The 26796-nt window shown below is 54.6% G+C and overlaps 1 protein-coding gene and 1 non-coding gene across 2 annotated transcripts in view; both read right to left on the reverse strand.

Annotated features, from left to right (window-relative positions):
- The window catches only part of LOC146863297 (18S ribosomal RNA), a 1816-nt gene extending 1752 nt beyond the window's left edge, over positions 1 to 64 (reverse strand). The window contains exon 1 of the ribosomal RNA XR_014978665.1: positions 1 to 64. This exon is cut by the window's left edge and continues 1752 nt beyond it. This is a non-coding gene — a ribosomal RNA (18S ribosomal RNA).
- The window catches only part of VAX2 (ventral anterior homeobox 2), a 750626-nt gene that overhangs the window by 443327 nt on the left and 280503 nt on the right, over positions 1 to 26796 (reverse strand). The window lies entirely within an intron of this gene.

Genomic DNA, 26796 nt, shown 5'->3' on the forward strand with positions numbered 1-26796 from the left:
TATTTACACGTGCATGGCTTAATCTTTGAGACAAGCATATGCTACTGGCAGGACCAACCAGGTACCGCACCTGCTGACGGGGTGGGGCTGCGTGCCCATATGACCGACCGGTAACCTTCGCGCACCCCTCCATCTCTCGGGAGCCTGCCAGGACAAGGAGCCCACCCGCCTGGGCGGGAAGGCTCACTGGAGGGGTGTGGAGAGGTGCGGTCGCATTGGCACCGGCAGGCCCAGCCGTCTCCCCCGGGAGGGAGAGGCAGGCCGAGGCGCAGCCTGAGCGAGACGCAGGGGTGCCGGAGCCTGGCGGCGGCGGTACCCCTCGGAACGGTCGTTCCGAGCTGCTGTGGAAATGTGCTGGGCAGAGAGGGATGACGACGTGGGGCGCGGGGCCATCGAACCTGCTAGGGAGCAGCATCCAATGGCCTGGCGCCACCCGACACCTTCCGCTCGGGTCAGACCACTGGGTGGCACGAGCTGCCGGGGTCGCTCGGCCTTCGCTCTGCTGGGTAGGGTGAAGGGCCTCCCGCGAGGCGGCAGGCCCTCGAGTCGGACGGTCCATGCAGGGTGGAAGCGCTTTGCTTGAAACAACAGCCGAGGCTGGCCAAGCAGTCCATCCCTAAACGGACCGAGAGTGCCCAATCAATCAGAGTACGGCTGGGGCATCCCCATGGCAGGCCACCCTGCGCAGGGGGTATGCTGGCTTAGCATCCCTGCCTGCTCCCAGGGCAAGCAGACTCGGGGAAAAAGGACCAACAGGAAGGGGCTGGGAGGCAGGTGCGGCGGGCGGGCCCGGGTGCTGCCTTCCCCTGTCTCAGCATCGTCGGACCTCACTGAGGTCTGACTGAGCAAACTCAGAGAAAAAGGACCATGGGGAAGGGGCTGAGAAGCAGGTGCATACCCAGGCCCCTGGGGGCCCCGGCGGGCGGGCCCGGGTGCTGCCTTCCCCCGTCTCAGCATCGCCGGAACTCACGGAGGTCTGACTGAGCAAACTCGGAGATAAAGGACCATCAGGAAGGGGCTGAGAGGCAGGTGCGTTCCCGGGCCCCTGGGGGCCCCCGGCGGGCGGGCCCTGGTACTGCCTTCCCCAGTCTCAGCATCACCTGACCTCACGGAGGTCTGACTGAGCAAACTCGGAGAAAAAGGACCATCGGGAAGGGGCTGAGAGGCAAGTGCGTACTCGGGCCCCTGGGGCCCCCGGGGGGCGGGCCCGGGTGCTGCCTTCCCCCTTCTCAGCATCGCCCAACCTCACGGAGGTCTGACTGAGCAAACTCGGAGAAAAAGGACCATCGGGAAGGGGCTGAGAGGCAGGTGCGTACCCGGCCCCCTGGGGGCCCCGTCTGGCGGGGCCGGGTGCTGCATTCCCCTGTCTCAGCATCGCCGGACCTAACGGAGGTCTGTTTGACCCTCTCCCTGGTAATCCAGAGGTGACAGAGGGGATCCAAGGCGCGAAAGTACAAGACATCCTGGAGCCCTCGCTCGGATCGGGGAGGCAAATGAGCCCTCATCTGGTCACCCCATAGGAAAGCATTGCGTGCGACCAGATGGCAGAGGAGATAGGTGCGTCCAGATGGCCGAGGGGATAGGTGCGACCAGATGGCAGGGCACGAAAGGGAAGCCATCTGGTCGCTCTGTGCCCCAACGAAAGAGTGAGCGGGCGCCGGGGCATGGGGGACCGGAGGCCCAGGGCCCCAGCTGGGCCCCAGCCATGGAGGCTACAAGGGGGACCCGACGGGCCCTCCGACCCGGGGCCCGCGGACACCTTGACAAGCAGGGGAGGCCTGCACGGGACCGACAGACCCCTGTCCTGGGCCCTTGGTGGAGCAGCAGGCCGGGGGACGGGGCCCAGGGCCGAGGCACTCGACCCGGGGCCCAACAGGGCCCCTGGACTCAGCAGGGGCTCCCAGGACCAGAGGCGCAGGGGACGCCTCCCCGGGCCCTCCGTACCGCGTCCCGGGCACCCTGCCATACGGCAGAACAGAGCCTGGGGTGGGGAGGCCGCCCTCCCCGGGGCCCTCAGGGGCCCCGGCCGGAGCTCCTGAACCCAGCCAAGCAAGGGGAGGGTCCCCAGGCACAACTGAACCTCGTAATGGGCCGTTGGCAGTGCGCCAGGCTGGGGGACACAGCCCAGGTACGGAGCACCTGACCTGGGGCCCGGTGGGCCCCTGGACTGAACCGGGGCTCCCAGGCCAAGCGGGGCAGGGGAAGCCTCCCCAGGCCCGCCGGACAACATCCCAGCTACCCTGCCACGAGGCGGGACTGAGGACGGAGCCCAGGGTGGGGAGGCCTCCTCCCCGGGGGCGCAGGGAGCCCCTGAACCCAGCCGAGCAAGAGGAGGCTCCCCAGGCACGATGGAACCCCGTCCTGGACCTTTTGCAGGGCAGCAGGCTGAGGGACGAGGCCCAGGGCTGGAGCACCCGAGCCGGGGCCTGGCAGGGCACCTGGACCCAGCCCCGACTCTAGGCCCAGAGGCGAAGGGGAAGCCTCCCCAGCCCTGCGAGACCTCGTTTGGGCACCGTGCCACGCAGCAGGACTGAGGACGGAGCCTGGGGTGGGGAGGCCTCCCTCCCCAGGGCCCCTAGATCCAACCCAGGAGGGAGAGGCTTCCGGGCCCCATCCAGGGCAGCCTACCATGCGGCAGGTCCAGGGACGGACCCAGGGCTGGGGCGGCATCCTGGCCCATCCAGCTGCCGGCTGAGGACAGCTAGGCCAAGAGGGGTCCAAGAATACCTTGTCCCTAGAAACCCGGAGGAAGGCTACCCCCCTTTCTGGTAACCTATGCGCACCGCAAGACTGAGGGGACCCTAGACGCAGACGCACCTGACCTCCTGAAGCCCTCGCTGGGATCGGGGAGGCAAATGAGCCCTCATCGGGACTTCCAGGGCGGTCCGGCCATCTAGTCGCCCCATTGGACTCCCATCAACCTGCCCGGGCCTTGCGGTAGGGCTCCCGCCTGCCCACGCAGGGCTCGGGGGCTCTGCTTCCCAGGGGCTTGGAGACCCCGGCTGGCCCTCAGGCACGGGGAGGACCACCGGACCTCTCAGGCCCGGACGCCCAGGGGAGGACTGCCCGGGACCCATGGAATCCGTCCCTGGCACTTTGCCATGCCGCGGGCCGGAGGAGGGAGCCCCGGACGCCTGGGAGGCGTTGCCCGGGCATAGCCCATCTGGTCCCCGGCAGAGAACTGCCAGCCCGGGAGCGGTGTTTCGGCATACCTTGCCCTTAGTAATCCAGAGGAAAGCCACCCCTCTTTCTGGGCACCCGTGCGCACCGAGTGACAGAGGGGACCTAGGGCGCGGAGGCGCCCGACCTCCTGGCGCCCTGGCTGGGATCGGGGAGGCGAATGGGCCGCCATCTGGACTTCCAGGGCGGCCCAGCCATCTAGTCGCCCCATTGGAAAGCATTGCGTGCGACCAGATGGCCGATGGGAAAGGTGGGACCAGATAGCCGGGACCGAAAGGACTCCCATCTGCCTGCCCCGGTAGGGCTCCCGCCTGCCCTAGCAGGGCTCGGGGGCTCGGAGACCCCGACTGGGCCTCAGGCACGGGGAGGCCCGCAGGAGCTCTTGGGGCCCGCACACCAGGGGACGACTGCCCGGCACCCATGGAGCCCGTCCCGGGCACTTTTCCACGCCGCGGGCCACCGGAGGAGGGAGGGGTTGCCTTGGCGTAGCCCATCTGGTCCCTGGCAAAGAACCGCCAGCCCGGGAGGGGTGTCCCAGCATACCCTGCCCCTACTAATCTGGAGGAAAGCTACCCCTCTTTCTGGGAACCCGTGCGCACCGCGAGACTCGGGGGACCCTGGGCGCGAACATGCCTGACCTCCTGGAGCCCTGGCTGGGATCCAGGAGGCAAATGAGCCCCCATTGGGACTTCCAGGGCAGCCCGGCCATCTGGTCGCCCCATTGGAAAGCATTGCGTGCGACCAGATGGCCGAGGGGAAAGGTGCAACCAGATGGCCGGGACCGAAAGGACTCCCATCTGCCCACCCCGAGCCTTCGCAGTAGGGCTCCCGCCTGCCCATGTAGGACTGCCCAGGACCCATGAAGCCCGTCCCGGGCACTTTGCCACGCCGCGGGCTGGAGGAGGGAGCCCCCCAGACGGAGGGGACATATTGTCCTGGCATAAGGGACTGAAAGGACTCCAATCTGCCCGCCCGAGCCTTCGCGGTAGGGCCCCCAGCAGCCCACGCAGGGCTCGGGAGCTCCACATCCAGGGGGGCTTGGGGACACCCGGCTGGGCCTCAGGCACGGGGAAGACCACCGGAGCTCTCGGGCCCGGACGCCCGGGGGAGGACTGCCCGGGATCCATGGAGACCGTCGCGGGCACTTTGCCACGCCGTGGGCCGGAGGAGGGAGCCCCCGGACGGAGGGGAGGTGTTGTCCGGGCATAGACCATCTGGTCCCCGGCTAAGAACCGCCAGCCCGGGGATTGGTGTTCCGGCATACCCTGCCCCTACTAATCTGGAGGAAAGCCACCCCTCTTTCTGGGAACCCGTGCGCACCGAGAGACTCAGGGGACCCTAGGCCCGGACGCGTTCAACCTCCTGGAGCCCTGGCTGGGATTGGGGAGACAAATGAGCCCTCATCAGGCCTTCCAGGGCAGCCCGGCCATCTGGTCGCCCCATTGGAAAGCATTGCGTGCGACCAGATGGACGAGGGGGAAAGGTGCGACCAAATGGCCGGGACAGAAAGGACTCCCATCTGCCCACCCCGAGCCGAGCCATAGCGGTAGGACTCCTGCCTGCCCTTGCAGGGCTCCGGGGCTCTGCACCAGGGACCCTTTCCCCGGGCAGATGGAAACTTGGCAGGCCGCAGGACGGGCGCTCCCACACCCCAGGCCCTGACCGTAACCCAGGGGCTGGTCCCTGCTTCTCAACCCAGCCAGGCCGGGGAGATCGGGGAGCCTGCCTGTGCATGAGGGACCCCTGACCCGGGCACACGGACCCACAGGACGTGCGCTCGTTTTCCACACATTTTTTCCATAATTCCGCGAAAGTGGTGTAACGAAATTTCCGCCCAGCCCTAGTTTTAACCTGCCCGTGATTGCATAATTTCTCACCTGTTTTGTGTTTAAACTTGTGGTTTTTACTTACCCATGACTGTTTTCATTTAACTTGTTGAATTGTGGTATTTGCAGTCCAAAATCTGCAGCTTTTTCCCTCTCATTCCCCATGACTATCTGTTTTTCCCTCCTTATTTCTCCCTTGCTCTGTGCTTGGACTTGTATGTTAAGCAATCCACCCTCAGCTCCCATTTTGTGTTAGCAAGTGAGTGAAACCAGACCCCCCCCACCACCACCTTTCCCCCTCTAGCAATAAGGATATTCTACATCAGAGAGTGAGACTGCAGTTATCGGCTGTGAGCTGTTTAAGCTGTGTTTTATAATAATTTTGTGCACTCTGTTTTGGCTAGGAGAGTGAGTAAAGTTTTATACATACAGTATTGATAGAGGACAAAGTTTGTTAGGCCCTTACTGCAGAAGTCTAAAGTGTGGATTGAGCCTGTCTGTCTCCTAGGAGATTCTGAAAAGAGGAGCAGCTTCCAAATCCCTGGCCAGCTAACAATGCCCGAGGTCGGTTGGACCTTGTATAGTCTGCTATTGGATGGTACATGTGCGCACTGATTGGTGGTTGTATCTGGTGTTTCTATTGGATTAGGGTTAGTGTTCTCATTGGTTGGGTATTCGAGGGTTCTGATTGAATTCCTGGTGATTCAATTAATGTAGGGTTGTGGCTAGGGTTAGGCTTTCTATTGGAAGTAGGGATTAGGGTTTTCTGTGTGATTGAGTGCTTGGACTAGGGCTGTGATTGGCTGTAAGATCGTGGTCTCCTATTGGTTCTAGATAATAGGTCTAGTGTTGTGATTGGATAGGGCTAGGGCTCTCATTGGCTGAAGGTGTCACCTGACTACTAGGGCTATAAAAGGCCAAGGCTTAGAACGTTTCAGCCCGGGCAGAGAGGCCAAGGGCGGAGATGCTAAGGGTGAGTGCCTGTTTGAGCCTGTTTGAGACTGGTCAGGACCAGGCCCAGAAATGCTGCACATTTCCTCATTCATTAATACCCACCCTACACCATCCACAGAGTAATACACTCACACCAAATGTACTCCACACATTTACTACAAACCAATCCTATTCACAAATCAATGTACCAGCACACACTACAAAACCACACAAACCACGCTATATATCCTTCTATCCCAGCTACGACACATTTCCACCATCACCTACAAACAGTACACAACTCTATCCTATACCACTAACCAATCCACTCATCACCGACACAACCAAAATCCATACCATACTCAACTACAACCCATCCAGACACACACTCCCCACTCTAATTACTCCTAACAGACCCCTTTTTATCATTAACAAACCTATACTCAGCCTTCCATCATTTGTCCAACCAACACCCTCCTCTTCTTTCTACCACAATAATACAACAACACAACACTTACGCTCCACAGCACTACACATTTGATCTTTTGCAGCAAACAAGTCTAAGACAAACAGTCTTAACTCTGCTTCATCCACTCCTACTCATAGCATACACTCTACTCACAAACACATCACCACCTCCTTTACCTTACAACTTCCACTCGCAAACAATACTATACAAACAAATCCATCTCATAAAACAAGAACGTTTCAGCCCGGGCAGAGAGGCCAAGGGCGGAGATGCTAAGGGTGAGTGCCTGTTTGAGCCTGTTTGAGACTGGTCAGGACCAGGCCCAGAAATGCTGCACATTTCCTCATTCATTAATACCCACCCTACACCATCCACAGAGTAATACACTCACACCAAATGTACTCCACACATTTACTACAAACCAATCCTATTCACAAATCAATGTACCAGCACACACTACAAAACCACACAAACCACGCTATATATCCTTCTATCCCAGCTACGACACATTTCCACCATCACCTACAAACAGTACACAACTCTATCCTATACCACTAACCAATCCACTCATCACCGACACAACCAAAATCCATACCATACTCAACTACAACCCATCCAGACACACACTTCCCACTCTAATTACTCCTAACAGACCCCTTTTTATCATTAACATACCTATACTCAGCCTTCCATCATTTGTCCAACCAACACCCTCCTCTTCTTTCTACCACAATAATACAACAACACAACACTTACGCTCCACAGCACTACACATTTGATCTTTTGCAGCAAACAAGTCTAAGACAAACAGTCTTAACTCTGCTTCATCCACTCCTACTCATAGCATACACTCTACTCACAAACACATCACCACCTCCTTTACCTTACAACTTCCACTCGCAAACAATACTATACAAACAAATCCATCTCGTAAAACAAATACATTAGCACCTCTTTTCACTACTCCTCAAAAACAAAACATATCACGCACACCAACCCAACAAAATTTCTCAAGCACAACACCTCATAATACTTACAGTCACAAAATACAATCCTACACCCACCTTTCAAACTACACATATGAACAAACTATAATGGCAAGCTTTCTCTTTTCCATCACACCAAACACACATACAGCAACACAGCAACTCTGTTCTAACCGCCTCTCATCCATTGGACAATTTAGAACCTTACTATATGACCCACATGCTGCACCACCACCCCTAAGTCATACACATTCTGCCCTAAACACACGCAAACAATAAAAGCAACATGCCACACATGACAACTTTGCTTCTACATGTCTACTGCACAACAGGTTACACCACAAAAACAACACAGCACACCAACTCACTCTCAAACACCGTCTCCACCACCTACGCACACATACCCATCAAAATGCCTTCTTAGCCTGCTGGAGGATGACCACATTATAGAACTGCTAAACAATTGCTATCCTAATACAGCTAATACCAGCACTAAAAACGCACCTGCTACAAACACAAAGTCTCACTGTCACCAAAGCACATTCTCTAAACTGTCTACTAATAAATGCTCGATTGCTCTCTGAAAACAAACATCACATCTACGACCATCTCACTGACGCAAAACCAGACAAGCTATTCACAAATGAATCATGGTTGGGAGATGATATGGCTCCAGTCCTGCATGAAGCCGTTCCTCTAGGCTATCAAACGATCACCCAAAATCGTACGGGCAAAAAAGGAGGTGGCCTAGCTGTTGTGTTCAGGCAAACATTACATATTACTAAGTTGACGACGTCTCCATAAAGAATTGTGGCGCTCTTCTCACCAGATGCAATCTGTTGTAGGCAAACGAGGATCCAACTTCAGGGTATCTTTAGGTAGTATTTATTATAATGGTAAGTTCAGGAGTGAAGGTGCAGAGAGCCCCACCAGGAGCAGCCTTCCTGCTGCTCAGCCCATACACCAACTGCCAACCTCACTTATCCAACATTCCACAGCATGTGCTGTGCCTACAAACCTATAACCCAAGAAAACAACTTAATTTTGTTACGTATCTATTAGAAAATGAATCAGCCAACATCCAATGGAAAACAAAAACAATTGACAGACTATTGCATTAACCCCTTCGATGCTCATGACGGAGCGGTTCCGTCATGAGCATCGGTTGGGCTGTGCTCATGACGGAACCGCTCCGTCATGAGGACAGCCCCTGGGGGAAGCGCTGGCGCTCCCCCCCTGGGGCATCGATCGTGCCCCCACAGACGGGGATGGCAGCGGAAGAGTTTCCGCTGCCACCCCCGATCCCCCCCACGCTTCCTGGTGACGTCAGCGCGCGCCGACGTCAGCAGGAAGCGCTGGGACGCCTGGAAGCCATTTGCTTCCGGGCGTCCCAGCAGCAGCATCAGGTAAGTGGAGCTCTCCGGTGGGGACGCGGGGGCCGCGGCGGTGATTTTCAAAGTATTGAGGCATCGGGGAGAGGAAAGAGTATTTCCTCTCCCCTGATGTCTCAATACAGGGCATTCCTGCAGCACGATCGCGCACAGCGTCGCGATCGTGCTGCAGGAATGCCACCACTAGGCACCAGGGATGCGTTTTAGCAATAAAGGAAGCGACCCCTTGGGCAAGGGACGCTTCCTAGGGCCCCATTATGTCTGCAAGACTTTTCTGCCCCCTCTGGGGGCAGATCGGTTGAATTTTCTTGCCGTTTCCGCTCCCAGGGGGGGCAGAAGAGCCCACTAGACACCAGGGATCATTGTGATATTGTAGGAAGCGATCCCTTGGGCAAGGGTCGCTTCCTGGGCCCCCAATATTTTTGGAAGACTTTTCTGCCCCCTCTGGGGGCAGATCGGTTTACTTTTTTTGCCGTTTCTGCTCCCAGGGGGGGCAGAAGAGCCCACTAGACACCAGGGATCTGTTAGATATTTTAGGAAGCGACCCCTTGGGCAAGGGTCGCTTTCCTGGGCCCCCAATTTTAATTGAAGACTTTTCTGCCCCCTCTGGGGGCAGATCGGTTTAATTTTGGTGCCGTTTCCGCTCCCAGGGGGGGCAGAAAATCCCACTAGACACCAGGGATCTTTGTGATATTGTAGGAAGCGACCCCTTGGGCAAGGGTCGCTTCCTGGGGGCTCAAATATTTTTCAAGACTTTTCTGCCCCCTCCTGGGGGCAGATCGGTCTTTTGTGTAGCCGTTTCTGGTCCCAGGGGGGGCAGAAAAGCCCACTAGACACCAGGGAATTAGTGTAAATAAAAATCGAATTGACCCCTTGCTTCCAGGGTGCAATTTTTTATAATATGTATTTGGCCCACCCACCCCGGGACAGAGTAGCCTTTATTTTCCTGCTGTTTTCTGCCCCACCTGGCACACAACCCGATTGACCATTTGGGTAGAGACTTAGCATGTTATAATGTTTATTGTTATATGTTTTGTGAATTGCAATTGTAATGTTTTTTTTTTACTTTTTAGTTCTAGGTGAAGGCGTTTGCTCTTTTCATTGTGCCGTTTTGTTACTGGTGGTTCTGCTGTTTGTGTAGTTTGGTAAGAGACTTTTTTTTGTACAATGTAAATGTGTTTGATTTCTCTGCATGAATTTTTTTTGCCAATGGTGTAATAATAGCAGTATGTTTGTTTTTTGAGCGTCAAAAACTTTTTGCATTGGTGCTCGATGTGTATTTTGTTGTCTTGTGAGTAATTTGTTTTTTTTTCTTCTTTCTAGTTGGATATCGTTGGTTTTTGCTGTGTCACTGCAAAGTTGGTTTCTGGTGAGTGCAGCTGTCTCTTGTAATTGAATTGTATAGTTTTTGAGTACATTGATCTTTGTGATAAAGGTACACATTTCTTTACTTACTTGGTTTGCACATTGTTGGTTGTTGTTGACTTGTTTGTGCAGTCTTCTATCTTAGTAAGTATAATGGCTAGCCGCAGGATTACTGCTCAGCAGGTTGTTGGTTTGCTGTTTGAGTCTTCCTCTGACCATGGTTCAGAGACTGACTCTGCATCTGAGGGAGAGGAGGCAGGGGACGATTCTGGCAGTGAGTTGTCTCTCCGTATGGAGTCATCGGATGATGAAGATACTCTTAGTGCGGATGAAGTGCCTGTGTTAGAGGAGGAGACTGATGTGCCGATAGTGCGGCAAGAGGCATCTGGGCTGCAGCCTGGGACTGCAAGGCTTCCCGTTGGTGTAGTGCGGCAAGAGGCTTCTGGGCTGCAGCCTGCGGCTGCAAGGCTTCCGGTTGGTGTAGTGCGGCAAGAGGCATCTGGGCTGCAGGCTGGGGCTGCAAGGCTTCCCTTTGAAAGTGATGACCTCTGGGTTGCCCCTGGCATGGTGCAGCCGGCATTGGTGTTTACTGGTGTTCCAGGGTCTAGAGTGAATACTGAAAACTTTTTGCCGGTAATTTTTTTTCAGTTGTTTATGGACGATGTGTTTTTGGCAGAGATTGTTGAGCAGACTAATTTGTATGCAGAACAGTTTTTGAGGGACAACAGTGCCAGTCTTAAGCCACACTCTAGAGCTACCCGGTGGACTCCCACAAATGTTGAAGAGATGAAGAAGTTCTTGGGTTTAACTTTTTTGATGGGATTGCTAAGGAAGCCATCAATGTCTTCATATTGGTCTAGCAGTCCCTTGATGGCAACGTCTATTTTTCCGGCAGTCATGAGTCGTGACAGGTATTTGCTTCTGCTTCGGATGATGCATTTTGTTGATAATGGTTTAGCGTTGCCAAGAGATCACCCTGACTGTGACCGTCTTTTTAAGATTAGGCCTGTCCTTGATCACTTTGTTGATCGATTTTCTGAGATTTATGCCCCTGGGAAAGAAATTGCAGTGGATGAGTCTTTGGTGTTGTTCAAGGGCCGCTTGGTTTTTAGGCAATACATTCCTAGTAAGAGGGCACGCTATGGAATAAAGCTGTATATGCTGTGTGACAGTAGGACTGGATATGTCTCTAATTTCAGGGTGTACACCGGTAAGGAATCTAGGATTAACCTCCCTGGTTGTCCGTCCACTTTTGGAGTGACTGAGAAAATTGTTTGGGAACTTGGTAGAGGATTTTTTAACAAAGGACACCATTTATATGTAGATAACTTCTACACTGGTGTGCGGTTGTTCAGGGAATTGGCCAAAGTGGACACTGTTGCTTGTGGCACAATCCGCTCTAACCGTAAAGGTTTCCCGAAAGAACTTGTTTGTCAAAAGCTTGTGCGGGGACAGTGCAGTACGTTGCGTTGCCAGGAGCTTCTTGCTGTGAAGTTTTCAGACAGGAGAGATGTCTACATGCTGACTACCATCCATGATGAAAGCACTGCACCTGTGACTGTTTGGGGTCAGGTCGCTGAAGCGCGCAAACCTGTGTGCATTTTAGACTACAATAGGCACATGGGTGGTGTTGACAGAGTAGATCAGAGGTTGGAACCTTACACTGCTCTTCGTAAGGCTTACATTTGGTACAAGAAGTTGGCTATCCATCTTTTCCACTTGGCAATGTTTAATGCTTTTGTTGTGTTCCAGGATTCTTGCCCTGAGTCAAAGATGACTTTTGCTAAGTTTCAGGAGTCTGTAATAGGCAGCCTTGTTGTAGTGGAACAGGCAAGTGTTCCTAGAGTTGGAGTGGTGGAGGATGTTGCTAGATTGAAAGATCGCCACTTTCCAGATCACATTCCTCCCACACCCTCAAAAGATTTTCCCAGTAGGAGATGTAGAGTCTGTTGGCGAAGAGGTACGCGGAAGGAGAGTCGTATGTACTGCCCCGACTGTCCTTCTCATCCTGCACTGTGTCTTCCTGCTTGTTTTAGAGCGTACCACACGCGAAAGAATTATTGGGAGCATTCATGAGTGGTAAAGTGAACTGCCTGGTCTGTATTCTTTGGATAATTTGATTCTGTTTCAAGGTTGGTGTTAGTGCAATGTATTTAGTTGCTGATTTTCTGTTAGAAGATTTGTATTTATTTGCGATTTGTTTGTGTTTTTATTTTTTTCTAAAAAACATCCTAAATGTGATGGCGGTGTGTGTAGGCTTGCGCTTGGCTGTTGGTGTGTGTGGACTGGCACTTGGTTGGTGGTATGCGTGGAATGGTGCTTGGCTGGCGGTGAGCGTGGACTGGCGGTGTGCATGGACTGGCGGTGTGCGTGGACTGGTGCGTGGCTGGTGGTGTGCGTGGACTGGAGCTTGGCTGGCGGTGTGCGTGGACTGGTACTTGGCTAGCGGTGTGCGTGGACTGGTACTTGGCTAGCGGTGTGCGTGGACTGGTGGTGTGTGCGGACTGGTGCTTGGCTGGAGGTGTCCGTGGACTGGAGCTTGGCTGGTGGTGTGCGTGGACTGGAGCTTGGCAGGCGGTGTGCGTGGAATGGTGCTTAGCTGGCGGTGTGCGTGGACTGGTACTTGGCTAGCGGTGTGCGTGGACTGGTGGTGTGTGCGGACTGGTGCTTGGCTGGAGGTGTCGGTGGACTGGAGCTTGGCAGGCGGTGTGCGTGGATGGGCGATTGGACTGGCGCTTGGCTGGCGGTGTGCCTGGACTGGTGCTTGGCTAGCGGTGTGTGTGGACTGGCGCTCTGCTAGCGGTGTGTGTGGACTGGCGCTCTGCTAGCGGTGTGTGTGGACTGGCGCTCTGCTAGCGGTGTGTGTGGACTGGAGCTCGGCTGGCTGTGTGTGAGTAGTGACTTTCTGCTAGTCACTACACACACTGCTAGCTGAGTGCCACTCCACGCAATCCATCAGCATGTGTAGTTGCTGTGTCTGGATTGTGGGCGTGTGAAAGTGATGGGCCCTTGAATGGCGCTGTGTGCTGGTGCGAGTTTTGTTATGTGATGGGCCCGCGGCTGGCGGTGTGAATGGTTTTGTATGTCTCACACGTATGAAAGGTGTATGAATGGCCTGTAAAGAGGTTGGTGCCTTGTCGTGGCTTTACAGCTCACGAGCTGTGAGTCAATGGTTCAGTTTCTCACCCTTTCAATTATTACCAGTGCATTTCATGTTTTGTGAAATCACTTGCTAATACAATTGTATCTACTGAACCATCACTCACCCTCGTGCCAAATCCAACCAGTATGTGTGTGTGCTTGCGGATTAGATGGCTGTGCAGTAATATTGGTCTTTCTGAAGCAGGGTGTACCTTGTCCCTTTTTGGTGAATTTTGTACTGTGTTGCTTTTGTACCTGGTGGTGCGAATGGTCTTGTTTATATCACGTATGAAAGGTGTGTGAATGGCCTGTAAAGTGGTTGGTGCCTTGACGTGGCTTTACAGCTCACGAGCTGCGAGTCATTGGTTTGGTTTTTTGTGAATTTAATTATTGACAGTGCATTTCATTTTTGTGAAATCTCTAGTTAATAAAATTTAATACACTGAACCATGACTCACCCTCGTGCCAAATCCAACCAGTATGTGTGTGTGTTTGAGGAATAGATGGTTGTGCAGCAATGTTTGTCTTTAGTTTCTCTGCCAAGGTACACTTTCCATGTAAGAATAACCCACCAACTGTAGATATTGTCGAAAACCCATGGGAGTTCATGGTGATGTCTCTCTTGTGAATTCAAAAATTTTTTTTTATCCCCAATGTCCTGCAAACCTCAAAATGTCTGCCACATTTTCTTTGCAATTTTACTCCAAAACTCTCACGCTGTAGGAACAATAGTTAATCTGGTTTTGCAAGGGGGGTCACTTTGGTTTTTGACCCGGTGCTCGGCGGCCATCTAGGGAAACCTACCAAACCCACACATTTCTGAAAACTAGACACCCGGCGGCTTCCAGGGAGGTATGGCTTGCGTGGATCCCCCAACGTTTCCTTACCCAGAATCCCCTGCAAACCTCAATTTTAGCAGAAAAAAATCACTTTTTTCACACATTTTGGGGTGGGAAAGTTGTGGCATCACCGGGCTCACACATATTTACCACCACCGAGCGTTCCCCCAGGTCTCCCGGTAAAAATGGTGCCTCACTTGTGTGGGAGGCCCAAGTACCCGCGGCAGGCAAGGGCCCAAAACGTAGTGAGGTGACATCAAAATGGCCTATCGCGAAACCACCTGGTTTTGCAAGGGGGGTCACTTTGGTTTTTGACCCGGTGCTCGGCGGCCATCTAGGGAAACCTACCAAACCCACGCATTTCTGAAAACTAGACACCCGGCGGCTTCCAGGGAGGTATGGCTTGCGTGGATCCCCCAACGTTTCCTTACCCAGAATCCCCTGCAAACCTCAATTTTAGCTGAAAAAAATCACTTTTTTCACACATTTTGGGGTAGGAAAGTTGTGGCATCACCGGGCTCACACAAATTTACAACCACCCAGCGTTCCCCCAGGTCTCCCGGTAAAAATGGTGCCTCACTTTTGTGGGAGGCCCAAGTACCCGCGGCAGGCAAGGGCCCAAAACGTAGTGAGGTGACATCAAAATGGCCTATCGCAAAACCACCTGGTTTTGCAAGGGGGGTCACTTTGGTTTTTGACCCGGTGCTCGGCGGCCATCTAGGGAAACCTACCAAACCCACGCATTTCTGAAAACTAGACACCCGGCGGCTTCCAGGGAGGTATGGCTTGCGTGGATCCCCCAACGTTTCCTTACCCAGAATCCCCTGCAAACCTCAATTTTAGCTGAAAAAATCACTTTTTTCACACATTTTGGGGTGGGAAAGTTGTGGCATCACCGGGCTCACACAAATTTACCACCACCCAGCTTTCCCCCAGGTCTCCCGGTAAAAATGGTGCCTCACTTGTGTGGGAGGCCCAAGTACCCGCGGCAGGCAAGGGCCCAAAACGTAGTGAGGTGACATCAAAATGGCCTATCGCAAAATCTCCTGGTTTTGCAAGGGGGGTCACTTTGGTTTTTGACCCGGTGCTCGGCGGCCATCTAGGGAAACCTACCAAACCCACGCATTTCTGAAAACTAGACACCCGGCGGCTTCCAGGGAGGTATGGCTTGCGTGGATCCCCCAACGTTTCCTTACCCAGAATCCCCTGCAAACCTCAATTTTAGCTGAAAAAATCACTTTTTTCACACATTTTGGGGTGGGAAAGTTGTGGCATCACCGGGCTCACACAAATTTACCACCACCCAGCATTCCCCCAGGTCTCCCGGTAAAAATGGTGCCTCACTTGTGTGGGAGGCCCAAGTACCCGCGTCAGGCAAGGGCCCAAAACGTAGTGAGGTGACATCAAAATGGCCTATCGCAAAACCACCTGGTTTTGCAAGGGGGGTCACTTTGGTTTTTGACCCGGTGCTCGGCGGCCATCTAGGGAAACCTACCAAACCCACGCATTTCTAAAAACTAGACACCCGGCGGCTTCCAGGGAGGTATGGCTTGCATGGATAACCCCAACGTTTCCTTACCCAGAATCCCCTGCAAACCTCAATTTTAGCTGAAAAAATCACTTTTTTCACACATTTTGGGGTAGGAAAGTTGTGGCATCACCGGGCTCACACAAATTTACCACCACCCAGCGTTCCCCCAGGTCTCCCGGTAAAAATGGTGCCTCACTTGTGTGGGAGGCCCAAGTACCCGCGGCAGGCAAGGGCCCAAAACGTAGTGAGGTGACATCAAAATGGCCTATCGCGAAACCACCTGGTTTTGCAAGGGGGGTCACTTTGGTTTTTGACCCGGTGCTCGGCGGCCATCTAGGGAAACCTACCAAACCCACGCATTTCTGAAAACTAGACACCCGGCGGCTTCCAGGGAGGTATGGCTTGCGTGAATCCCCCAACGTTTCCTTACCCAGAATCCCCTGCAAACCTCAATTTTAGCTGAAAAAATCACTTTTTTCACACATTTTGGGGTAGGAAAGTTGTGGCATCACCGGGCTCACACAAATTTACCACCACCCAGCATTCCCCCAGGTCTCCCGGTAAAAATGGTGCCTCACTTGTGTGGGAGGCCCAAGTACCCGCGTCAGGCAAGGGCCCAAAACGTAGTGAGGTGACATCAAAATGGCCTATCGCAAAACCACCTGGTTTTGCAAGGGGGGTCACTTTGGTTTTTGACCCGGTGCTCGGCGGCCATCTAGGGAAACCTACCAAACCCACGCATTTCTGAAAACTAGACACCCGGCGGCTTCCAGGGAGGTATGGCTTGCGTGGATCCCCCAACGTTTCCTTACCCAGAATCCCCTGCAAACCTCAATTTTAGCTGAAAAAATCACTTTTTTCACACATTTTGGGGTGGGAAAGTTGTGGCATCACCGGGCTCACACAAATTTACCACCACCCAGCGTTCCCCCAGGTCTCCCGGTAAAAATGGTGCCTCACTTGTGTGGGAGGCCCAAGTACCCGCGGCAGGCAAGGGCCCAAAACGTAGTGAGGTGACATCAAAATGGCCTATCGCAAAACCACCTCGTTTTGCAAGGGGGGTCACTTTGGTTTTTGACCCGGTGCTCGGCGGCCATCTAGGGAAACCTACCAAACCCACGCATTTCTGAAAACTAGACACCCGGCGGCTTCCAGGGAGGTATGGCTTGCGTGGATCCCCCAACGTTTCCTTACCCAGAATCCCCTGCAAACCTCAATTTTAGCTGAAAAAATCACTTTTTTCACACATTTTGGGGTGGGAAAGTTGTGGCATCACCGGGCTCACACAAATTTACCACCACCCAGCGTTCCCCCAGGTCTCCCGGTAAAAATGGTGCCTCACTTGTGTGGGAGGCCTAAGTACCCGCGGCAGGCAAGGGCCCAAAACGTAGTGAGGTGATATCAAAATGGCCTATCGCAAAATCTCCTGGTTTTGCAAGGGGGGTCACTTTGGTTTTTGACCCGGTGCTCGGCGGCCATCTAGGGAAACCTACCAAACCCACGCATTTCTGAAAACTAGACACACGGCGGCTTCCAGGGCGGTATGGCTTGCGTGGATCCCCCAACGTTTCCTTACCCAGAATCCCCTGCAAACCTCAATTTTAGCTGAAAAAATCACTTTTTTCACACATTTTGGGGTGGGAAAGTTGTGGCATCACCGGGCTCACACAAATTTACCACCACCCAGCGTTCCCCCAGGTCTCCTGGTAAAAATGGTGCCTCACTTGTGTGGGAGGCCTGTTGGACTTGGCCCTTCTGGCAGGTTCACCCCTGAACTTTTTTGCTTTTTACTGGTGACTTGGTGTGGTGATTTTTGGTTTCTGCGCACTTTCCCTGTGTCCCAGGGTAAAGTGCGTGCGCGCTCTGAGTGCATGTGGTGAGATAGGCCTGCCCTCCCATAGGAATGCATGGGGAATGTATGTGTCCCTAGTAGTTCCTGATGCGTGGGGTGTGCAGGCCCGAGTTTGGTATGTGCGGACTCGTGGGAGTGAATGCTGCGCGATGATGTGTGCGGCGTGCATGTACCTAGTGTGGAAGTGCCACTTCTAGAAGTGGGCACTTCTGTGTGCAGTGTGTCTGTCGCGTGATTGGCTGGTCATGTCATGTGATGGGCTAGGGATTCCCCAGAGTCAGGATGAGTCACCCAGTGGTGAATGGGGAGATCAGCAGCTAGATGGGTGGGAGGAGTACACCTGGGTCCTGAATAGGGCAGGGTTTTCCACACACAATGCTGGCCCCGCCCCCTGCGGTGCGACTGATGACCCTAGCCCTGCCAATGAATAGAGTGAGGGGCTGAGCACATCAAGGGTGCTCCCCAACCAGCTGCGACTGGTTTTCCCCCTCACCCTGAACCCAGAACAAAGGGGTTTGCTGTATAAAAATGGGGCTGTGTCCCCACAGAAACTGTTCTCTGCCAGGATCCTACCTGAGGGGGGCTGCTGCTGCTGCTGGACCAGAGGACCGCCACTTGGACTACCTCCCTGCCTGGAGGCCCAGTGAGCTGGCTCTGGGTCCAGCCTTGCCCCCCACCCCTGCACTGCTGCATGCAGGGGAGAACTTTACTGGACTTTGTGCTACTGGCACCCTTAACGCGCTGGGAGCGCTTTATTTGGATCTCTAAGCGCCTGGAAGCGCTGAACTGGCTGTGAGCGCTGGGAGCGCTCTCCCTTGTTTTCCTTAGCGCTTGGAGCGCGCTATTTCGAAAAGCCGGTGCCCACCCGGCATTGTGGTGCGTTGGCGGGTGCCCACCCCGCTTATTTGATAATTTACGTTGCGGGTGCCCACCCCGTTTATTTCCCTTACGTCGCGGGTGCCCACCCCGCGACGTGAAACTATTGCCGAAATCACCGCTGCAGCCCGGTTCGTACCGGAAGTCAGGCAGCACTGACTGGGACAACCGGAAGTAGAAGGGCGGGAGCCTACCCCGCCTTCGCCGGTGCCGGAGAGTGAGGGAGGCCGCGGTACTGAAGGAAGGAGCTGACGGGAGCCTACCCCGCGCTCCAGTGCCAAGGCAGAAGCTTGAGGAGCGTTGCTGGTCCAAGCGGGGCTCCCCGGTGACGGTGGGAGCCCCGCGCACGCCACGGAAGAAGAGAGCCTCCCGCCGCGACCCGAAGACCGGCGCCTCCTTCCCGGTAAGTGGGGATCTGGCCGGGAGGGTGTGCAAGGCAGCCTAGGCGGCTGCTGAGCGCGTGGGCGCTCCAACGAGGCACTCCCGGTTTGAAGAGAGCCCACGAGGCTCCCACCTGGACGGAGCAGTTCTTTTGGTGCTCAGAGCGCTCCAACTTGGGCACAGATGTTCTCGAGTGCGAGTAGCACTCCAACGAACGGGGGCATTTTGCATGAAAGCCAGTGAGGCTCCCACGTCCTCTGGGGGCATTATTCTTCCGTGTGCTTGAGCCCCTGAGTGGCTCCAACGTCCAGGGGCATTTCTGTGGTGTGGTGAGCCCACGAGGCTCCCACGCAGCGCAAACTATTTGTTTAACGAGCCTAGAGGGCTCCCACGTCCCCGCGTTGGTTGTTTTACAGAGCTTGCACGCTCCAACGTCAAGGGGGCATTTCTGTTGTGACTGAGTGGCCCCAGATGGCAGCGGGCCACTCCCACCTTGCCCCGCAGTGATGTTCAGAGCCACGAAGGTTCTAGGGGGCATTTGGTGCATTCGGAGTCCAGGAGAGGTTCCAACCCCTGCCATATTTGTTTAGGAAGGCCCAGTGGGGCCCCAGCATCTCTCCAGTTGCCCAGCACTTAGTGGGCAACTGCTACGTGTAGGTTGTGCTGTGGGCGCCTTGGTTTGCGCAGCCTGCGCCAGCGCGCCCTGACTCTGCTGGACACAGGGCGTCCCCGCCCCTTCAAGGCCAGTTGGCCTAGGGACTGCCACAGTGGTGGCTAATGTGAGTTTTTGCGCTATTATTCCTTTCCTGCACCTCTGAATGTGTTTATGCGTCATGTGCTTTGCCCTACACCTCTGAATGTTATGCATCATGTGTTTATGTGCTTAGACCCCTACAGGTATTGTGATACTTAGGTGGTTGTTTTCTCCCTAGTACAGGTGGTGCTAGTGAGGTCCTGATTCCCTGCGCAATATTTTCCTAAGGTGGTTAGGGTTGCGTAGGTGGTACTCACCTGTTACCAGTAAGTACTGGTTGTGTGCTACATGTTCTATTTTTAGTGCTACAGGGATTGTATGTGCTATGTTCTAAAAGTATTATTCCTACGTTCTAAGTGCTATTTTCTACAAAGTGCTAATTCCTGACAGTGGTCCACGTGGCCCTGTCCCCTGTATATATAATCCCTTGTAAATTCTGCCCGTGCCTGTTGGCACATTGTAGAGTGTGTGTTTTTATCTAATGTGTTGTGTATAATACAAAGGCTATTTTTATAGAATACCTTGTGTGGAGTTTCCTTTGTGGTGGGCCTTGGGTGTTGTTGCTGGGTGCGCGCGCAAACGCTTTACACATCGCCTCAGGGATAAGCCTGTCTGCTCGTGCCAAGCTACCAAGGGGGTGAGCAGGGGTTATCTTTGGCGTGTAACTTCCTTGCCCTGACTAGAGTGGTGGTTTCTGCCTGGCTTTGGCGCAAGCCTCAGCCAACCAGAAATCGCCATTTCTAACATTGGTGGCAGCGGTGGGATTTGGACTTGCGTTTGCGCTGTACCGCAGCGGCAACTGGCCGCACTACAAAACTCTGCATTTAGATAAATCACATGGTATAGGGATTATTGTTCTAAGTTTGTTTTTAATTGTCATTTCTTTGGAAATGTGTTTCTTATGCACTGTGAGTTAGGTGTCCCTAGCTCGGGAGGGTAGATCATCCCCCCAAGTGCATTGTGTTTTCTGGATTCACCAGAGGGTGGGATCCAGTGGTGGCAGCGTAATAGTGTCCAGTACATTTGTTCCCCGCCCTGCGCCCAGAGTTGGTACCTGTGTCACTTGTGGTCAGGTTGAGGAATCAGGGGTGGTAGAAACTGCCTTACCAGTCCGAGGGGAGGGTTGTGTGTGGATGGATGGTGTGTGGCACTAGGCAAGTGAGTGTGAGTTCTCTGGGTTAGAGAGCTTGCTGAATCCTTTTTGTGAATCGTGAGCTCCTGTTAGGCTCAGACCCCTAGGTCCCCTGTATAATCTTTTTTACTAGAACGTCTGCCAGAATGGAGCCTGCTTGTGATCCCTATGAGCTAGCTTGGCGCCAGAGGCAGGAGTTAGAAAGGTCCTGTACAGGGGGAGAGTCCGACACTCGGTACGAACTTCAGGACCACCTGGTCCTATGGCAACAGGGTCCATGGGATCTTGAGCACAGTATGGAAAGGGCCCGGGCCTCACACCTGGAGGGTGGTGGGTCTGTGGGGAGCCCTGAAGATTCAGAAGAGGAGGTAGAGGATGACAATACCTGGACGCCAGTAGAGAGTGAGGACCCCATAGGTAGGGCGTCCCTTGCTGGGTCCAGCGTAGGAGGCAGCGCCTCATCCCTTTCCCTGTCCCCAGAGGAGTGGGAAGATAGGAGGAAAGAAAGGGAGCACCAGCTGGCGTTAGAGAAGCTCAGGTTAGAGCATGCTCAGGCTATGGCGCAGCTGGAGGCCAGGAAGCAACAGCGAGAGACTGAGTGGGTCTTGGCACGGGAGAGGGTAGAGGAGGCTGAGAGGGCCTCCACCAGAGGCAAAGTAGCTCTGGAGGGTAGACTATCCCCTGCGCGCAGTTTTAATTTTCTGGACTCCCCAGGGAGGGTTGAGTCCAGTGGTAGCAGCCAGATAGATTCCAGTGTAGGAAATCCCAGTCCCAGTTCCCCCAGTCTGGTACCTGTTTCCCAGGAGGAGGAGTTAAGGTTGAAATTCAGGGGCAGTAGGAAACTGTCTCACCAGACTTGGGAGGAGTTTGTGGATGGATGTGAGGATGCAATGTTTGATTGGATTTCCACAGCAAGTGATTTTGATATACTGTGTAATCTGGTTCTCAAAGAACACCTGCTCAGTTGTTGTGTGCCAGGGTTGCGCCAACACCTGTTGGGGTGTGGATTGTCTGAGCCCCTTGAGCTTGCAGAGGAAGCAGAGCGCTGGGAAAGGGCTAGAGGTTCTCTAGAGTCATTAGGGAGTGACTCCAAAAGCAGTGGGTCAGGTATCTTCCAGCCCAGCGTGGTGGAAGAGGCTCAGTGTAGCCCAGCTAGGTCCCAGGATAGCGAGGAGGGTGTAGGGGCTCACTGCCTGGCTCAGTGGAGCAGGAGTGAGAGGGTGACCGAGGGTCCCCGGACGTACGAAACCCTGCCTCAGGACTTGGATGGTTTCATGAGGGAACACCAAGTTGGGGACCTAGGCTGTCCTGTTAGCCCATTTGAGGATGATCTCCTGGTGAGTAGAGGACCTAGAGCACCTGTAACCAGGGCTCCGGTGGTTCTGGAGTCTGGCAGTACCGCTCCGGTAGGGAGGGTACAGGAGTCCAGTGTGAGGAGTGATTGGGGGATGAGTTCCCCAGTGGAAGAGCCTGTGGGTCAGGGACTACCCAGTTGGGCTAGGATCCCGTGTAGTGACCAGGGTGGCACCACTTCTGTTCTGGGGGATCTCCGCGCACTGTCAGGTGGACAGGGGACGGGAGATCAGCGCCAGACAGACAGTCGCTCGACATATGTGTCATTTGATAGCCTCAGAGGGATGGAGTGGAAATCCCCAGAAGTCCTGGAGTGCCAGGCAATTATTCCACCAAAGGTTCTAGGCCGGAGGTTGGGAGGCCAGGTTCAGGATCAGCCTGACCTGAAAGGTGGGACGTCTGCAACCAGCGTCCCGACCAGTTCTTCTTCCAGAGGTACCGCCCCAGTTGGTAGGGAGCAGGGCTCTGGAAGGGGGTGCAGAGGGTGGGAGAGCCCACCTCTGCCCCCGGTACAATCTGAGGGGTTAAACCCTGGGTTGGAATGGCGTTCTAGGTGTACCCCTCGCCAGAGGAGGAGGAACCCTAGGAGAAGAGGTAGGGGGAGGAGAGCCTTCCCTGAGACTCCTGGTCCGCCTGAGGGTGTAGACCCTAGGCTGGAGAACCAGTGGCAGTCTAGTCCTGTCTTTCAGAGAGGAAGAGTGGAGAATGGCCGCTATGTGCCAGGGGTTACTACCCCCCACTCTGTGGTTAGGCAAAGACCGGTGGCACCTGGGTGGCCTAGGGCCTGGTCTTGGCCGCGGACAGCGTGGGAGTACCAGTGGGGTAGCCCAGTTGGTCCAGACAGTGGTGTTAGAAAGAATTCCATGGGTTCACCGTGGCGTAGAACCGGAGGGTGTCCCTGCAGTTGCGGGCCCGCGTCCGAGTTCTATCGCCCCAAGCAGGGAAGTCCATCACTGTGGTGATTGGGCTGCCCTGCTTTTTGGCTGGAAGGGGGTTGTGTTGGACTTGGCCCTTCTGGCAGGTTCATCCCTGAACTTTTTTGCTTTTTACTGGTGACTTGGTGTGGTGATTTTTGGTTTCTGCGCACTTTCCCTGTGTCCCAGGGTAAAGTGCGTGCGCGCTCTGAGTGCATGTGGTGAGATAGGCCTGCCCTCCCATAGGAATGCATGGGGAATGTATGTGTCCCTAGTAGTTCCTGATGCGTGGGGTGTGCAGGCCCGAGTTTGGTATGTGCGGACTCGTGGGAGTGAATGCTGCGCGATGATGTGTGCGGCGTGCATGTACCTAGTGTGGAAGTGCCACTTCTAGAAGTGGGCACTTCTGTGTGCAGTGTGTCTGTCGCGTGATTGGCTGGTCATGTCATGTGACGGGCTAGGGATTCCCCAGAGTCAGGATGAGTCACCCAGTGGTGAATGGGGAGATCAGCAGCTAGATGGGTGGGAGGAGTACACCTGGGTCCTGAATAGGGCAGGGTTTTCCACACACAATGCTGGCCCCGCCCCCTGCGGTGCGACTGACGACCCTAGCCCTGCCAATGAATAGAGTGAGGGGCTGAGCACATCAAGGGTGCTCCCCAACCAGCTGCGACTGGTTTTCCCCCTCACCCTGAACCCAGAACAAAGGGGTTTGCTGTATAAAAATGGGGCTGTGTCCCCACAGAAACTGTTCTCTGCCAGGATCCTACCTGAGGGGGGCTGCTGCTGCTGCTGGACCAGAGGACCGCCACTTGGACTACCTCCCTGCCTGGAGGCCCAGTGAGCTGGCTCTGGGTCCAGCCTTGCCCCCCACCCCTGCCCTGCTGCATGCAGGGGAGAACTTTACTGGACTTTGTGCTACTGGCACCCTTAACGCGCTGGGAGCGCTTTATTTGGATCTCTAAGCGCCTGGAAGCGCTGAACTGGCCGTGAGCGCTGGGAGCTCTCTCCCTTGTTTTCCTTAGCGCTTGGAGCGCGCTATTTCGAAAAGCCGGTGCCCACCCGGCATTGTGGTGCGTTGGCGGGTGCCCACCCCGCTTATTTGATAATTTACGTTGCGGGTGCCCACCCCGTTTATTTCCCTTACGTCGCGGGTGCCCACCCCGCGACGTGAAACTATTGCCGAAATCACCGCTGCAGCCCGGTTCGTACCGGAAGTCAGGCAGCACTGACTGGGACAACCGGAAGTAGAAGGGCGGGAGCCTACCCCGCCTTCGCCGGTGCCGGAGAGTGAGGGAGGCCGCGGTACTGAAGGAAGGAGCTGACGGGAGCCTACCCCGCGCTCCAGTGCCAAGGCAGAAGCTTGAGGAGCGTTGCTGGTCCAAGCGGGGCTCCCCGGTGACGGTGGGAGCCCCGCGCACGCCACGGAAGAAGAGAGCCTCCCGCCGCGACCCGAAGACCGGCGCCTCCTTCCCGGTAAGTGGGGCTCTGGCCGGGAGGGTGTGCAAGGCAGCCTAGGCGGCTGCTGAGCGCGTGGGTGCTCCAACGAGGCACTCCCGGTTTGAAGAGAGCCCACGAGGCTCCCACCTGGACGGAGCAGTTCTTTTGGTGCTCAGAGCGCTCCAACTTGGGCACAGATGTTCTCGAGTGCGAGTAGCACTCCAACGAACGGGGGCATTTTGCATGAAAGCCAGTGAGGCTCCCACGTCCTCTGGGGGCATTATTCTTCCGTGTGCTTGAGCCCCTGAGTGGCTCCAACGTCCAGGGGCATTTCTGTGGTGTGGTGAGCCCACGAGGCTCCCACGCAGCGCAAACTATTTGTTTAACGAGCCTAGAGGGCTCCCACGTCCCCGCGTTGGTTGTTTTACAGAGCTTGCACGCTCCAACGTCAAGGGGGCATTTCTGTTGTGACTGAGTGGCCCCAGATGGCAGCGGGCCACTCCCACCTTGCCCCGCAGTGATGTTCAGAGCCACGAAGGTTCTAGGGGGCATTTGGTGCATTCGGAGTCCAGGAGAGGTTCCAACCCCTGCCATATTTGTTTAGGAAGGCCCAGTGGGGCCCCAGCATCTCTCCAGTTGCCCAGCACTTAGTGGGCAACTGCTACGTGTAGGTTGTGCTGTGGGCGCCTTGGTTTGCGCAGCCTGCGCCGGCGCGCCCTGACTCTGCTGGACACAGGGCGTCCCCGCCCCTTCAAGGCCAGTTGGCCTAGGGACTGCCACAGTGGTGGCTAATGTGAGTTTTTGCGCTATTATTCCTTTCCTGCACCTCTGAATGTGTTTATGCGTCATGTGCTTTGCCCTACACCTCTGAATGTTATGCATCATGTGTTTATGTGCTTAGACCCCTACAGGTATTGTGATACTTAGGTGGTTGTTTTCTCCCTAGTACAGGTGGTGCTAGTGAGGTCCTGATTCCCTGCGCAATATTTTCCTAAGGTGGTTAGGGTTGCGTAGGTGGTACTCACCTGTTACCAGTAAGTACTGGTTGTGTGCTACATGTTCTATTTTTAGTGCTACAGGGATTGTATGTGCTATGTTCTAAAAGTATTATTCCTACGTTCTAAGTGCTATTTTCTACAAAGTGCTAATTCCTGACAGTGGTCCACGTGGCCCTGTCCCCTGTATATATAATCCTTTGTAAATTCTGCCCGTGCCTGTTGGCACATTGTAGAGTGTGTGTTTTTATCTAATGTGTTGTGTATAATCCAAAGGCTATTTTTATAGAATACCTTGTGTGGAGTTTCCTTTGTGGTGGGCCTTGGGTGTTGTTGCTGGGTGCGCGCGCAAACGCTTTACACATCGCCTCAGGGATAAGCCTGTCTGCTCGTGCCAAGCTACCAAGGGGGTGAGCAGGGGTTATCTTTGGCGTGTAACTTCCTTGCCCTGACTAGAGTGGTGGTTTCTGCCTGGCTTTGGCGCAAGCCTCAGCCAACCAGAAATAGCCATTTCTAACAAGGCCCAAGTACCCGCGGCAGGCAAGGGCCCAAAACGTAGTGAGGTAACTTCAAAATGGCCTATCGCAAAACCACCTGGTTTTGCAAGGGGGGTCACTTTGGTTTTTGACCCGGTGCTCGGCGGCCATCTAGGGAAACCTACCAAACCCACGCATTTCTGAAAACTAGACACCCGGCGGCTTCCAGGGAGGTATGGCTTGCGTGGATCCCCCAACGTTTCCTTACCCAGAATCCCCTGCAAACCTCAATTTTAGCTGAAAAAATCACTTTTTTCACACATTTTGTGGTGGGAAAGTTGTGGCATCACCGGGCTCACACAAATTTACCACCACCCAGCGTTCCCCCAGGTCTCCCGGTAAAAATGGTGCCTCACTTGTGTGGGAGGCCCAAGTACCCGCGGCAGGCAAGGGCCCAAAACGTAGTGAGGTGACATCAAAATGGCCTATCGCAAAACCACCTGGTTTTGCAAGGGGGGTCACTTTGGTTTTTGACCCGGTGCTCGGCGGCCATCTAGGGAAACCTACCAAACCCACGCATTACTAAAAACTAGACACCCGGCGGCTTCCAGGGAGGTATGGCTTGCGTGGATCCCCCAACGTTTCCTTACCCAGAATCCCCTGCAAATCTCAATTTTAGCTGAAAAAATCACTTTTTTCACACATTTTGGGGTGGGAAAGTTGAGGCATCACCGGGCTCACAGAAATTTACCACCACCCAGCGTTCCCCCAAGTCTCCTGGTAAAAATTGCCTCACTTGTGTGGGAGGCCCAAGTACCCGCGGCAGGCAAGGGCCCAAAACGTAGTGAGGTAACTTCAAAATGGCCTATCGCAAAACCACCTGGTTTTGCAAGGGGGGTCACTTTGGTTTTTGACCCGGTGCTCGGCGGCCATCTAGGGAAACCTACCAAACCCACGCATTT

Source organism: Triturus cristatus, chromosome 2_2, assembly GCF_964204655.1.
Source record: "Triturus cristatus chromosome 2_2, aTriCri1.1, whole genome shotgun sequence".
Lineage (NCBI taxonomy): Eukaryota > Metazoa > Chordata > Amphibia > Caudata > Salamandridae > Triturus > Triturus cristatus.